The sequence below is a fragment of the Varanus komodoensis genome, unplaced genomic scaffold (genome assembly GCF_004798865.1).
Source record: "Varanus komodoensis strain SLA01 unplaced genomic scaffold, ASM479886v1 scaffold12, whole genome shotgun sequence".
In the NCBI taxonomy this organism is placed as follows: Eukaryota; Metazoa; Chordata; class Lepidosauria; order Squamata; family Varanidae; genus Varanus; species Varanus komodoensis.
Window position 1 is genome coordinate 23,714,171 of NW_025335349.1, and position 14,483 is coordinate 23,728,653.

The following is a 14,483-nucleotide window of genomic DNA, read 5'->3' on the forward strand; positions in this document are numbered from 1 at the left end:
AATCCCATGAATTTCAATGTGCTTACTCTAACTAAATTCCTATCCAATAAGTAAAATACTTCCAGATATCACTTTTGAGGCATACTTCAATTTATTAAAAATACTCAGCCTTATAAATAACAAGAATATGCTAGTTATCCATGCAATAGATTAAGCAGTAACACAACACAAAATAATTCAGCCTTATATTGCACCATAACATGGTAAGGGTGATCCTTTTAGATCCTGGACCTGAGCCCTTCCCCAGTTTATAGCGTAATTCATATTATTCCACATATTTGAAAATGCGGCATGCCTGACCTGCCTGGTTTGTTGCCTTCCTGCTTATTCCGCTGAGTGGGATCTTGACATCTGTCCTAAAATCCTACTCTGAAAGCACCGCTGTGTGTGGGTAAACATAAACAGGACAGATTTCAGTGGCAGGGAAAGTCAGAGTCACTATAATTCCATAGGTGAGGCCCCACCACCGAAAAGGCTCTGCGAAAAGTAGGTGCCCACTTTTAGTTCCGAAGGAACAGGCCTTCAGTGGTAATTGAAGTAATCAGATGGGCTCAACGAGATCTGATTATCTTCAAAAAAATGGAAATACAAGTCAAAGTAAAAGACTGCTAGGGGTTTATCTATGATTGATTCCTGAACAGGTAGCTTTCTGTCTGGGGCTGATAGGAGTTGCAATATGACACCATCTTAAGGATCATAGCTTTCTGCTCTCTGCTCTCTCCATCCATATCTGAGCAAAATCTTTACATTTCCAGCGACCCAAAAGCTCATTTCCTATTTCGTGACATTTTAATTGGTCCTCAGGCAAGTATTGCTGGCTGAGGATTTTCAAATATGTCCAAAAAAGTCTGATTTCCTAGTGCACCTTTGTAATACCAGAGATTGATTTACCTGTTAATATACATTTACTTTACCTGTGCCAGCAAAGCCTTTTGAGAATGAACACAGCAATGACTAGTTCTGCGTCTCCTGAAATCAAAGGAAAATGTCATCTTGCTGGAAGTAAAATGTTTGTGGAACAATGCTCACACTGTGGGTTTGGGAAGTGGCACTGGTTGAGCTGAAGTTTTTCCATGTGAATTTGTTGGCCACCTGCATTTTGTAACGAGAGCCTCCTCTTCAGGACATGCTGACTCAGTGACGGCATGCCTTCACTCCCAAAGAATCTACGGAATGGTAGTTTGGTTAGGGATGCTGAGAATTCTCCACACAAAGTCTTTGCTTACGCCATCCCAAGTTGGGGAGGCAGCAAGGAGATGTTCCAGATGTTTCCTTAGCTCAGCTTCTCTCCCCATGGCCCCCTCCAGATGTTTTGGGTGACAACTTATAGCGCTCCCGACCGATGGCCGATGCTGGCGGAGGACTCCAGAGCAGGGGTGCCGACTCCAGGCTTTTGCAGGCTCTTACACGACCCCTCCTTGAATGGACCCCTCCTTGAATGAGTCTAACACTCAACACCATGTTACCAGCTCTGCAGTAGTTGCTACCTTTTGCTTGCTTGGCAGGCAGGGAGCAAGGGGGCAGGAGAAGGTAACTTGCGGTCTTCCAGATGTGTTGGCTCACAATTCCCATCATCCTTCATCATTGGATAGGGTGGCTAGGGCTGATGGGAGCTGTAGGTCAACATCTGGAAGGCCCCGAAATGTCTGGTCCTGTGGGAAAGCCCATGTGTGCTTGTCTTTAAAACATTAATGCGTCCATGCCTCACGGGATGCCCTGTAGCTTGCTGGACTTTTCCGGCCTGCCTCAGCTGACAGGCCGAGCCTGTTCCCATCAGATTTCTTACCGACCGCTCCTTGAATTGGCTTGTTCTGCATGAGGCCCTGCACCTAACCTTTTGGATCAGTGCAGACTTATAATTTTGCTCCGCCGCACTTTACAAGATATCCTCCAGACTGTTTCCGGCAATTGGCTTTAAGGAAAGGTTATCAGGGGATGCCTGTTGGTTACTTTCTCCTCTTCCTGCAGCAGAGTACCCTGCGCGTTTTCCTCCATTCGTTGCCATGCTGGGCTGTGTTCCAAATCACAGTGTAGTGCAATAAAAAAGGAGCATGCTTGTTTCTGCCGATGGAACAGTGGCTGATGGACACGCTTGGCAGCTGCCATCCTGCTATCTCATGCTGCATTTGATTGATAGCTGATGTTGGCTCGTACAGTTCGAGTAAACACGGCAAACTTCCTTTTCTTAAAATAGATGCCTGCTTTAAACTGGGAGACATTTTATTCACTCATTTACAGGGCCGTCCAATGTAGCTCCCCATAACCTTCCGAATTCTGGGGATGATGGAAGACGGGAGGAGCACTGAGGCTGGAATTGCTTCCATGCATCTCTGGCCCTCCAAAACATTCCGGCTGTCTATGTGTTTCACGGCTGCTCATGAATAAGAAGGACTGAGGTGCATTAGAAATTGTATGAATTCATTAGAACTTGTCACCATATCCTACATCACAAGGTTATATTACGACAGAATCCTCTGCATGTCCCCCCCAACCCCCCCTCAAATCCTGCTGATTTTGACAATGTAACTGCATAAGGGTGATTCAGAAGTCCCACTGTGTGAATGGCTCTTACACACAGACACAAATGCAGCCCAAAGCACCTATACCAGCCTTCCTCAGTATACTGCCTTCTAGATGTATTGGGCTTCCCCACCACCCCAAAACACTTGGGAAAATGTAGTTGGATGGAAAATGCTTGGATGGAATTCTCGGAACCCTCAAGCTTCAAGCTCTGAGATTCTTTTTAAAAGGTATAGCCGTTAGACTGGTTTGACAAGCAAAATCCATCCTAGTATAATACTTTTATTAGGTCAACCAAAAGATCACCAGAAATGATCACTAAAAGATCACCAATGCATCTATGGATCTCCTAAGGTGCAATCCCATGCATGTGGAGACGGATAAAAGCTCCCAACTTCTAGCATGCCCCAGCCAGGAATTGCTGCTAAAAGCAAGTTTTGTGTGTGTGTGTGTGTGGGGGGGTGGAGTGGGGGGAGGTTAACACAGGACCGTCTTAACGCATGGGCCTGATGGGCACCTGCCCGTGGGCCCCATACTAATCTGTGTATGTTAACCCTTGGAAAATTGGAAAACTTCCAAAATTAACAGTAGTTGTAGTTGTCGTAGGGGCCCCAGTACACTACTTTGCCCGGGGCCCATAATGCTGTTAAGACGGCCCTGGATTAACAGGAACAAGTGACCAAACAAAACAATCCGAAGATCTCAAATGTTTGTGCATTTTTGTTGATCTTTTGGTTGACTTAATATAGGTATTACATGAAGATGGATTTTGGTCATTTTTTAATGGCTAACACAGGGATCCGTTACTGATGTTTTTATAGCATAGATGTGATATGGCTGCAAAGGTTTGTTTTGAAACGAGACAGTTATGAAATGTGGCAAGAAATCTATCCAGTAGATGCCAAACTGAGGCAGTTATTTGCTTGTTCATTCATTTCCTCCTGGCTTTCTTAGTAGGAGCCCAGGACATCATATACGAATCTCCTTTCCTCCATTTTATCTTCACAACAACCCTGTGAGGTAGCTTAGGGCCAAAGTCAGCTGGTAAGCTTTAGGACAGAATGGTGATTAGAACCCAGGTCTCTTGTGTCCTTGTGCAATGCTCTAACCAGTGTATGGCATCATTTCCGTTAGAGAAATTGATCTGAACAGTTGGAAACAATGCACAATTTATGCTTTATTGTCCTGCGATCCCACACTGGAAAAAAATGTCGAAGCTGCCAAGTTGTGCACTGGCTCATTTAACTGCACGGTCTTGGACATTCTTAGGTTGAATGACAAAGCCATGCATACAATTGTATGTTTAAACAGCCCCACCCTGTTGTGGAAGCTGATATCTTGGTTGGTTAACTACAGGTAAATCCTTGTTCTGGAGGCAGCAGAAGAATGCCGTGCTTGTGACTTAGCGGCAGAAGACAGGGACTTCGGTGGGAGGTTGCTGAGCCAGCCCCAAGCTCAGCAGGACGATGGAGAAGCCAGCAAAGTAGGTCTACATTTTCTGGGTCATCTTGGAGGCTGGTATTGCAGGGAGCTGATGCGGCCAGTCGGCGGGAGAGGAAGAGGAACTGGTTCTAGGGACAGATTCCTGAAAGAAGCTGTCTCAGCAGGTTCCAGGGCTTTGCCCCCTTCTTCCAAGGAAAGAATGCCTGTGAGCCTGAATTGTGCCAGGATCTCTCAGGCTACGGTCTTATGCAGGCTAATCTAGGAGTAAGCCTGGTCTTATTCAGAACTAAGTTCCACTAAATTCACTAAATTTGGTGGTGGTGGTGGTGGAGCGGTTAGCTTGGGTTTCCTCTTCAGGGGTCCTTTATAGCCCTGGTCTGGACCTGACAGTTAGGACCTCGAGGGTATGGAATGGGCTTCCATGGGAGGTGGTTGAAGCCCCTAATGGTGAGGGTGTTCAAGGATAGGCTGGACTTGCACATGGTAGGCATATCATGAGCTGAGCCAGCTGGAGCCAGGGGGTCAGACTAGATGGCCTGGGAGGCCCCTTCTGACTCACTCCATTTCTGTTTCTATGTTAATTGGCTTCCTTAGGTAAAATAGTGGTCAAATGTCTTTCCTTTTTTATTTTATTTTTTTGATGCTCTATATAAAGAATGGGCAGAGAGAGAGAGAAGGTGGTATATTGTGCCCCCCCCACCAGCCTAAATTATAACCTCTACTTCCCCCCACCCCCCATGCTTGGTTTAAAGCTAATCTGGCTTTTTCAGGCATCTGTTGCTGGGACATTTAGGTTGCATGTGGCCCCCAGGGGATTAAAATTGGCCCCAGGAGCCCCTGAGATGGTCCACCACGGATACAGAGGAACTCTTCTGAAAAGAGACTTTTTGGAATCAGGGTTTGGTGTTCCTCTGACCTCAGGGAGGTAGAATAATCCAGTCTTTTGAGGGGAAAAAAGGAGCAGTCAAAACTAGGGTGAACTTAACCTAAGGGCTTTTCTGTATGAGGGGTTTAGGAGGCTTTTTCCTGTTTACTTGTTTACCTTGTGGGGGTAAAGCCCTTATCCTTGGGCTTTAGATGCAGTTTGCATTGCTCTGCTTTTCAATATATTCTATTGACCACCCACAAGGTGGAGCTGTGGCACAGCTGCCCTACAGCAGAATTGCAGCAATACCCAAGATTCTGTTTTGGATTCAGAATTGAATACCAGACCTTCCTTGCCACCAATAAAATAAAATAAAATAAAATAAAATAAAATAAAATAAAAGTGTAAAAGGCTGGAAAACGCAGGAGAGGGATAATGACTTCACGAAAAGGCCCTACAAACTTCTGTGAGGGAGAGATCACAAACGAACAAATAATGCCTCATCCAGAGAAGCCCTAAATGAAGATACCCATCACAGGATGCCTGTAACCCTCCAGGGTCTGAGGGCTATGAACATCTCCATAGGACTGCACCCAACCTTGGTTTAAGCCTGCAATTAAGCCCATGCAAACTCAGTGGGGTTTCCTTCCAAGTAAGCTGATTTAGGGTTGTGTCACAACTCTTTAAGTGTCTGTGAACATTAGACAACTCTGGAATAAGTGGATTAATTTTTTAAATAAATACATTAGCTGGATAAACTTATAATGGCTCTTAATTAATAGGTTGCATGAGGCTATAAACTAATCACTTTCTGGCACAGCAAACAAACAGCTGCCACCCCATAAGGAAAGACTTGTAGTTTGGGGTTCATATTTTCCCATGGAGGGGCCCACAGCTCAGTTGCAGAGTAAATACTTTGCACAGAGAAGGTCCCTGGGTTGATTCCAGGCATTTCCTGCTAAAACATAATTAAAAAATAATAATAAAGGCAATGGGAAAGATCACCTGTCTGTGGTGCTGGAATGCCACTGCCAGCTGGAAAAGATGACAAAATGTTCGACATGGTATAAGACAGTTTCAGGTGTTCTCAGAACTGAGTGACCTATTTTTGCTGGGAAGGTGTCAGTGTCTCCCACACAATGATGTCTGGAGTACAGTTGTATCGTGGGCATCTCTCACTTAGTGTCTGTGACTTCACAGGTGATAAGCGAATCCTTTCTCCCCCCACAATCCCCTGTCATGGTCCTAAGAGGTGTGTCCAGCATGCAAAGGAGCTGAGGAGGGAGACGAACCTGACCAGTTTCAAACCAAAATGGAAGAATCCCCTTCTTTGGTGCCAGGCAGCAAGTCTTTGGCTTTTTGCCTTCCAGCCCAGGTGGCATGGACGGGTTCCACATCCCTAGGTTAGATTAAGATTAGTCCGTTTCACTTTGCGTATAGGTGCATCAGTTTCACTGTGCATCAGAGCACGTATTGCTGGGACTTGGGAAACAGAAATACAACTACCCTCTGTTGGTTGTGCTGGCTGGAGAGGACAGGAATTGCAGCCCACTTCCTTTGCAGGATGTCAGGTTGGGGAAGGCTGAATTGTGCTAATTTCTTTGAATGTAGGCCTTGAGGTGTATCCCACAAACTCTACAGAAGTATACTTTGAACCCATGACCTGGGTATGTGGTTAAGTTCCTTTCCCAGTACTTGAGCAAGGACGTAATGTTTCCTCGGGCTAAAGATTTGTCCTCCGTTCCTCTGAGGCTACATCTTGATCTGACAAGACAAATAGATTCTGCAGAGTCTCAGGTGTGCTTTGCCCTAAGAGCACTGCTGGCAACCTTATTTCCCTTTTGCATGTTGATGCAATGCATTATTTAGGATTCTCCAGGTATTGAACTCCAGCTTCCATTAGCCTGAACCAGGATGGCTAATTGGCATGCTAGAAACCGTAGCCTGTTCTTACATGTCTGACTGTCCAGATAGCAATTTTCTTCATGTATGTTGGCAAAAAGAAGATGGAAAGTTCTGGAGAGAAACAATTGTTTGTTTAGGATGGCCTTTGGTCATGAAAAGTATGATTGGATTACCTAGCCTTTTTATATTTATCTTGCTGATAAAATTAGCTGCTCCTACAGCCTTATCTCATTTTGTTTTACTGCTGTTTTCAATGGTCTTTTATTTGCTAGCAGTGTTGTTCTTTTGGCTTTTCCGTTTGTTTTTAGTTCAGTTATATTTTTTATTAATACTGGAAGCTGCCTTGAACTTTTAGAAGAAATGTTGATATATAATATTCTAAATAAATAAATATGAATACTGAATTGAGTATTGAATTGGCCTGAAGACCATTTTGAAATGAAGGCAAGACACATTTGAAATGGCATGTAAAGGTAAATATAGGACTACATCATGTTACAAGAAAATGAAATGTTTACAATTTCACATATAATACACCCAGGGCAGAACTTAATACTTGGATTTTACTAAAACATGACTAACAATTAAGATTACAAGCAGTCTAAAAGCAATAATACTAAATAATTAAGCAAGTACAAAGTAATGTGTATTTTATACCCTTGAATTTCAAAATCTCCAGGAGAATTAACTTTTCCTATGGCTGGAAGGCTTTACTGAAAAGGAAGCTACTCTTGAGTTATGAATTTCTAATTCTGTGCCTTAGAAGATTGCTTTTTTTTTCCTTTCACATTTAACAGGGGATCAAGATAGTTTCCCCTCTTGTCAGCATATCCCTGGCATTCCAAAATGCTGCAACACAACTGCCCCAGTGAAGGAAGACAACAATACACTCTGCTTTTTAATTACGGCATTTTTACCTGCCTTTCAGACAGTTCTTGTCTCCAAAGTGGCAGAGGAGGCTGGTGGGGCTTCTCATCCATTGCAGCTTTCCCTTTGAGCCTTATGGCAGCTGTCTCTGCTGCTGCATGGTGCCAAGCTATTCTGGTGATGCAGTCCAGAACCATGGATAGCTCCTTTAAAGCTGCAACGGATGAGGGCCCCCATAGACACGGGAGCCCTCGCAAAGAGGCTTGCACCAATTTAATGGAGAAACAGGCCCTGCCGTCAGGCTTGTAGACTAAAAGAAGACACACAAGGGAGATGGAGGGAAGGGAAGAGGAGGAGGACTTTTTCAAGGCCAGAATGTATGTGAGAAGTGGGCATTTCAATGCACCTCCGGCCAACTGGACTTCCTTTGCTGGTGTCCTTGCATGAATGAGGCTGTTGTTCTTTAAGGCGATGAACTGGGCCATGGCATTCCTTCTCCTTTGGTTTGTATCCCAGGACATTGGCCAGTTGGAACCCAGAGTTCTTTCTGGCACAGAGGGGGAAGTGATCTCCCTCTACAGCTTCTTCTCTGGCTGAGGGATGAGACAGGTTCCTCTCCCCCTTGGCTTGATGTTATTGCTGGGAATTTCCAGTGTATTTCTCCTCCTAGGAAGCCTGACATCCTATAGAAGATGTCAGTGATGAAGGCACTGTCCAGGTGTTGCTAGGATAGGCCATTATGTACCTGATATATGAGTTGCACAGTCCTAACATGTGTGCTTTCTCAGAAGGGTTGCAGTTTCTTAGAACAGGACACACTCCTGCTATGAATGCAGGATCTTGCTGTACTTCCCTGGTCAGACAAAGCAAAAAGTGTTGGGAAGAACCTCAGTTGGTGCTGTACATTTCTGAAACCACTAGATGTTGCTGCAGAGCAATTCTGCAGTGGGACCAGGACCATTCAAATGGCTGCAATAAGAAGCTTACGTTTTGCATTGGAGTCAACCGTGATGCCCAATGCTACACAAAAAGCTACGGCAGCTAAAAGAAAATGGTCAGAATCCATCTTAGTGTAATACTGTTATAAGGCCAACTAAAAGGTCACCAAGAAGGTATGAGCATTGGAGAGCTCCAATTTCTTCATCAGGGGAGAAGGTACAAAAAAGCAGATGGCAGAACAGAAAAAGGCTGACTTTATGTTAAATTCAGCATGCCTGCATGACCCCAATCTTGAGACAGAACGGGGAAGAAAAGATTCGCAGATGTTCAAATATCAGGTAGCAGGTGATGTCATGGCTCAAGGTTTCCCCTGGAGCTGCTCCTGGGACTACTAGAAGTGAGAAAAGGAGGAAAGTTGGATCCCCATATTTGAAAATATAGAATGCAGCTGTTACTCAGAAATGTCTCCATCTTTAGCGAAGCACCCAGGATCCTTTATCATGGGAGACAGAGAAATGAGGCTGTTTTTATATTGAGAAACTGCATTTTTCCTGTCGTACTAGGCAGAAAAAAGAGGAAGTCAAGAGATAAAGTCCACATTTCAGGGAGTATAAAGCCCTCTTCTTCCAGTGTAGGCAACTGCTGTGGAGCTAAGTTTAGTATTGCCTATGTCATAGAAAAAGCAGAGATGGGTAACTTGCACATAAGAAAAATTCCTTTATGCTTCCTGGCACAATACATTTATACACAATACATAGGTCCAGCTTTCAGGATCTCTGGGTCTCTTCATCAGGCAAGATGTCACAAAAGAAATTCATTAGCAATTAGTAAAGCAAGCAAAATGCCATTAGTGGTAGTCTTGCTTTATCATGTGGATTGTGCCTTTAAAGGATCATGGCAGTGACTAGGATAAGATTGGATCTGCTCTTTGAGACCTTGGGTAACCTACCTCTGCAGCAGGAGTCCTCAGGTGGCATCATCTGTGCAATGGGTTTTGTTGAGGAAGCCCTGTGACCTCCTTCTTCAAAGAGGACTCTCCTAGTTCTGGGATGACCAGGAGTCTGATATTAATATAAGTGTTTGGAAGGTAAGATGGGGAAGGACACCTGCAATATATTTGATGGTATGTGTTGGGCCTGTCTAAGTTTAGGAATCATATTTCACACAGGATCAGGGCCCCCTAACACACTTGGCCTTTTGGGGTATTCACCAAAGAAGCTTACAGTCTGCTCCTGAAATGTGAAGTGTGAATGTGGCTAGCAGATGCTTACAACGCAAGCGTGATGATCATGCCGGAAATCATATTGCAAGGTTGCTGAAACTGTCCTTTATTTTGAAGGCATCCCTCATTTGAAGGTTTCCCCCATCCAGGTCTTGTTTAGAGACCCTTGAAGCTGCCAGCAGCAGTGGCTGGACACCAAGCTGAGCAAACGGCACTGATCACATCTTCACGGCCTCCCCTCACTAGGGCAAGACCCATTCTGTTCTGTTCATGTCATAGGAACAATTTCTAAAACTTTACCTGTATAGAACAATTAACAATGCAAATCTTGGTCCTCCTTTTTTAACAATGCACAAGCAACCTAATCTCATAAGAGGGGTGAGATGTACTGAAGGTTCCTGACGAGTCTATGTAAGATGTCAGTTCTAGTTTTGCATAGCAGAACAGTTCAGATCTCCACTCAGTTGTGAAATTCAGTGGGCAACTGTGGGCCAGCCTATTTTCAGTGTAAGCAACTTTGTGTGTCAACATATATGTGCAAACAGCAAATCGTACTCTAAACCAGCTCTCCTTACTTGGTGAGTTCCAGATACACTGGACTGCAGTCTCCATCGTTCCCAGTCATCACACTGTTTGGAATGATGGGTGTTGCTTTCCAGTATCTTGGGAAGGCACCATACTGAGGAAGGTCACCCTAACCTACATTTGCACGTTTGCCCAGCCATCACAGAAGTCTCACAAATTTGTGAGCGAGAGGTTGTTTCTGGTGCTGTGTAATGCCAATCTGTTGTGATGTCTTTGTGTTTTCTGTGTTAGCTCAGCATTACTCCCACAGGCTTATTTATGGGACAATCTATTTAGAAACCAGGATATTTTCCCACCTGACAATTTTTAAAAAAAATGCTGAAGCAACTGCAAAGACAAGGCAATCTGTTCCATGCCTGCTTTTTTGTTGGAGATGCCATTCGCTTTCGGTTCTTGCCTTTTTGCACCAGGTCTGCGTTGCTATTGGCAAAGGCTGTTCTATCCCAGACTCAGAAATGCTGGCAAATGTCAGAGGAGCAAAGCTGTTTATTTGGTTCAGCCTTTATTTACTCTGAGCCTGGTGAGTAATCCCATTTGTCAGTCCCCACCTAAAAAAGTCTCTCTGGGCTCAGCTCACAGGTGAAGTACTTTCTTTGGGAGACCAACAAAGGGGAACCTACCACTTTGCAGAGCATAAGCTAAAAACGTATTTTTTGTGAGTAGAGAAAGTTGTGTAGGCTGGGAGAGCAGTGGTGCTTCCTTGTTCAGCTTGAGGGCTTCCCATGGGCATCTGGTTCGCCTCTGTAGAAACAGAATTCTGATGGGATGAGATGGTGAATATTATCATGCATGGTCTGATGTTCTAGAATGTTGAATGAGCTATGCCGAGACTAAAAACATATCTAGTTTGGTCCTTCATTTTTGAAGGCCAGTCCCCTATTTGAAGGACTGCCAGAGGATGGTCTTTCTTTTGAAGCCCTCCTCTGTTTGAAGGGTTATCCAGTGCAAGTCTGGTTTAAAGATAAAGAACCTCCTGAAAGGAGACCTGAAGCTGCCCTTGAAGCTGCCCATCTACACCACCTGGACAGTAGAATGAGCACAACACACAGGCCACCTGTCACCAATTTCCGCACAATGGTGGAGTTGTACTACTTTTAAATCAAAATAACAATAATTTATAAATGAGTGCCTGTACATAGAAATTAGGATATGCACAATTCATGTAAATTAATGTCCTTCTTTTTGGTCATATGTGTTCTCTTTTTTAGCAATCTACAAGCGGCCACCCAAGCACTAGCTGACACAGCCCATGACTCTTTTGAGCGTTGGGTGAATACTTAGCACCCATCCTATCACAGCGGTTCTCAGGCTGTTGAGTACCAACTTCCAGGAGAAGTTTCCAGGAAGGGGAGGATCCAGAGACCTTGTTCTCCTAACAGCAGAGTTTTTGTGTAGCCACCAAATCTATTCAGATAAACATGAAAACTGCAGAGCATTTGGGAGCATCTGGGAGATGTTGTCTGTCCACTATCCTTCCCTGGTGAGCTTGCTTAAGGACAGTGTGAGAAACCCTATTCTGGTTGTCTTCAAACACCAGAGTTGCATCAATGCCTCAATGCAGGATTGGCATCAAGAGTCGGCCTAATTGGGCATCTTCCAAGAGCCTTCTCCTCAACAGGGGCCCATTGGCAAGGAACCCTTGCATTGGCTCCCTCTTTTTATCCTGGAGCTCTGCTTGCTTGCCTGTCTCTTACTCTAGCCCAGATGGTGATAGTGATGAGAAGAAAAGGGAGCAGATGCTACTGCCTTCTTGCTCACAGGGTCTCTGACCATCAAGCAAGGAAGCAAGCAAGTCGTGACGAGAGAGGAGGAGGAAAGCAGTGGTAGTGGTGGTGAGTAAGTAGACTCGCTGATGGAGGGTGCCCATGAACAGTGTCTTGCTCAGGGGTCTGCAACAACCTGGCATGAAAAGTGCACAGACCATCATCATCATGGTGGGTTCCAGACATTCTGCTGGATCTGGTGCTCTTGTGTGCATGCCAGCCGTGAGAAGGCAGTGCACACACTGGGCAAAGGGCATTCAAGCTCGCATACTAAGGTTAAAAGTGTCCAGAATAGAGCAGCTAGGATGCTAACAGGGACCGACAGATATAAACATGTAACACCAGTCTTTTCCCATCTGCACCGGCTTCTGATTGAAGTCTGGGCCCAATTTAAGGTGTTGACGATGATGTATAAATCCCTAAAGGGCTTAGAAACAGGATATCTGAAGGAGCACCTCCTTCCATTCACATCTGCCTGCCCCCTAAAATCTGGATCAGAGGTCCTTCCCTAGGAGCCTTCTTTGAGGGAGATCAGGAGAGTGGCTACCTGGAGAAGGGCCTTCTCAGTGGTGGTGCCCTGGTTATGGAATATGCTCACCAGAGAGGTGTGCCTGGTGCTGACACTTTATTCATTTGGCCAGGCTGAAACCTTTTAATTTGCTCTCTATTTTAGGTGTTGATGCTATTTTAAAGATGGGTTTTATTTGTGTTAATTCAGATGATGTCATGCTTTTATTGTATCACCAGCCTGGGACTCACAGTGAAGGATGATATGGAAAAGCTTTTTGATAGATAGATAGATAGATAGATAGATAGATAGATAGATAGATAGATAAATAAATAAGGGGAAGGGGCAAGATTCAAGAAGTATCACAAACAGCATGTTTCTGAATACCAGTAGCTGTGGAAAAGCATCAGGAGATCAATGGAATCTGGGAGAAAACAGAATGCTAGAACCATAGAATCATCCAACAGAGTTGGAAGGGACGTATAAGGCCATTGGTCCAACCTCCTGCTCAAGAGAGGGCTTCAAATTAAAGCATCCCAGATGGATGGCTGTCCAGCTACATCTTGAATGCTTCTAGTGTGGAGGAGCCCACAACCTCCCTCGGTCATAAGTTCCATTGCTGTACTGCTCTAACAGCCAGGAAGTCTTTTCCTATTGTCTGGCCAGATTCTGCCTTCTTGCAACTTGAGCCCATTATTCCACACCCTGGACTTTGGTACTTTTCAGGAGAGATCCTCTCCCTCCTCTGTGTGACAACCTTTCAAGGCTTTGAAAAGTGTTATCATATCTCTCTTTAGTCTTCTCTTCTCCAAGCCAACCATCCTCAGTTCTTCAAGGTTCTCTGCACAGACCTTTGTTTCTCAGCCCCTGCTCCTCTTTGTTGCCCTCCTCTGAACCTTTTCCAGTTGGTCTGCATCTTTCCTGAAGTGTGTTTCCCAGAACTGAACACAATACTCAAACTGGGACCTAACCAGTGCCTAATAGAGGAGAGCCAGTACCTTACGTGATTTGGAAGCCGTACTTCTGTTATTGCAACCAAAACAGCATTTACCTTTTTTACAGCATTTTTGCAACTTTGTTTTTTGCATCCCGTTCTTGGCTGCATAGCTGCATCATCTTGTTGGACAGGCCTTTCATCTGATCCAGCAGGATACCTTTTAAGTTCATAAAAGTCCTTAAGTTGAGAAACATGGCGCTACTGTTTCCTTCTCAGAAATGTTTTGGGCATGTTTGCGACATAGGCAGACTTTTAAAACCAGCCAGATTGATCTAGAATAGATAGGTCACCCAAAGATGTCTCCAAAGCCCCACTTTCCCTGCTTCATTTGGAATTATTTGTCCACATGTACAGATGACTCATTTGTTGCAATCATGCTTCTGTTAGGCAGAAAGATAAAGCAACAGGCTGTCGCAGGGGAGACACATATTCTGTAGCTACTGCACTGCTTAGCAATGAGGGGAAAAAAAAGATTCCCGTGCACAGTGGAATGGAAAAAATGTGTCTGCACATTTGCTGGTTGAATTGTTCAGGAGCATCTGTGTGACTAATCCTGAATATGTACCAGGGTAAGGCTGTTGACCCTGGCAAACACCCAGCTGAACTTCCTGAATGATGATTAAACAATGCACCAGCTTCAGAGAAAAACGTCAGGTGTATTAAATGGTTATTAGATACAGAGAAATGAAATGGGTAAGGAGATGCCAAGTTCTCCCCTGCAGCAAGCTGTTTGCTTTCCTTCTCCTCAGTGTCTAGCTTGTTCTACTTTAATCTCACCAGATCCCGGCTGGTGCATTCCTTGTTTGAGGAATGGGTTAATAGAATCCAAACACACCAGGTTCAGAGGTCTGTTCCTCTCACATCTATGC